Source organism: Enhydra lutris, unplaced genomic scaffold, assembly GCF_002288905.1.
Source record: "Enhydra lutris kenyoni isolate GAN:26980312 unplaced genomic scaffold, ASM228890v2 scaffoldscaffold181, whole genome shotgun sequence".
Classification (NCBI taxonomy): Eukaryota; Metazoa; Chordata; class Mammalia; order Carnivora; family Mustelidae; genus Enhydra; species Enhydra lutris.
The window spans coordinates 1-2,179 of record NW_019154265.1 but is presented as its reverse complement, the minus strand read 5'-3'; positions in this window follow the sequence as shown (position 1 = coordinate 2,179).

Below are 2,179 nucleotides of genomic sequence, written 5' to 3'. Positions count from 1 at the left end.
CACATACACACAGAGACACACATACACAACCAAGTGAATATAAAACTTTTTTTAAATTTTAATTTTTTTCAAAGTTCCAAGATTCATTGTTTATGCTCCACATCCAGTGCTCCATACAATAGATGCCCTCCTTAATACCGACCACCAGGCTCATCCATTGCCGCATGCCCTCCCCTCTAAAACATTCAGTTTGTTTCTCGGGGACACAGTCTCTCATGGTTCATCTCCCCCTTTGATTTACCCAAATTCACTTTTCCTTTCCTTCTCCTAATGTCATCTGTGTTATTTCTAATGCTTCGCAAGTAAGTGAAACCACATGATAACTGACTCTCTCTGCTTGGCTTATTTCACTCACCATCATCTCCTCCAGTCCCAACCATATTGATACAAAAGCCCGGTATTTATCCTTTCTGTTGGAGACATAATACTTCATAGCGTATATGGACCACATCTTCCTTATCCACTCATCTTTTGAAGGCATCTTGGTTCTTTCCACAGTTTGGTGATTGTGGCCATTGCTGTTATGAACATTGGGGTACATATGGCCCCTCTTTTCACTATATCTGTATCTTTGGGGTAAATACCCAGTAGTGCAATCGCAGGGTCATAGGGAAGCTCTATTTTTAATTTCTTAAGGAAATTCCACACTGTTTTCCAAAGTGGCTGCACCAGCTTGCATCCTGAAAACAGTGTGATAGAGTTCTCCCTACTCAAAATCCTCTACAACACCTGTTTTTTTACTGTCTTGTTAATTTTAAAGTTTCAAAGTATAGGGATAGAGGAAACTTTCCTCAATATCATAAAATCTATCTATGAAAAACTCACAGGGAATATCATTCTCAATGGGGAAAACCTGGCAACCTTCCCTTTGAGAACAAGGATGCCTACTCTCACCACTCTTGTTCAACATTATGCTGAGTGAAATAAGTCAAGCAGAGTGAGTCAATTATCATATGGTTTCACTTATTTGTGGAGCATAACAAATAACATGGAAGTCATGGGGAGATGGAGAGGAGAAGGGAGTTGAGGGCAATTGGAAGGGGAGATAAACCAGGAGAGACTATGGACTCTGGAAAACAATCTGAGGGTTTTGAAGGGGTAGGCGGTGGGAGGTTGGGGGAGCCAGGTGGTTTGTATTACAGAGGGCACATATTGCATGGAGCTCTGGGAGTGGTGCATAAACAATGAATTCTGTTACGCTGAAAAGAAATAAAAACAAAAAGAAGTCTTAGCAACAAAAATCAGGCAACAACAACAAAAAACAAATAAAAGGTATTCAAATAATCCACACACTTAAGCCACTCCTAAGTGGCTGCACCAACCTGCATTCCCACCAACAGTGTAAGAGGGTTCACCTTTCTCCACATTATCTCCAACACACGTTGTTTCCTGTCTTGCTAATTTTGGCCATTCTAACTGGTGGAAGGTGGTATCTCAATGTGGTTTTGATTTGAATCTCCCTGGTGCTAATGAGGATGAACATTTCTTCATGTGTCTGATAGCCATTTGTATGTCTTCATTGGACAAGTGTCTGTTCATGTCTTCTGCCCATTTTTTGACATGATTATCTGTGTTGCGTGTTGAGTTTGAGGAGTTCTTTATAGATCTTGGATATCAACCCTTTGCCTGTACTGTCATTTGTGATTCACTTTTCCCTTTCCGTGGGTAGCTTCTTTGCTTCCTTGACTGTTTCTTTTGCTGTGCAAAAAGTTTTTACTTTGATGAAGTCCCAAAAGTTCATTTGTGCTTTTGTTTCCTTTGCCTTTGGAGACATATCTTGAAAGAAATTGCTGTGGCTGATGAAAGAGGGGTTACTGCCTATTGTCTCCTCTAGGATTCTGGTGGATTCCTGCCTCAACGTGGCAATCTCTTATCCATTTAGAGTTTATCTTTGTGTACGGTGTAAGAGAATGGTCGAGTTTCATTCTTCTACATATAGCTGTCCAATTTTCCCAGCACCATTTATTGAAGAGACTGTCTTTTTTCCACTGTACATTATTTCCTCCTCTAGAATGTTTTCTTTCTTTCTTTCTTTCTTTCTTTCTTTCTTTCTTTCTTTCTTCTTTCTTTCTTTCTTTCCTTCTTGGTTTTGAAAGCAGAAGGTTTTATTTTAGTTTGTCTATTTTATTTTTTATTAACTATTTTATTTTATTTTTTAATTCAAATTCAATTAACCAAC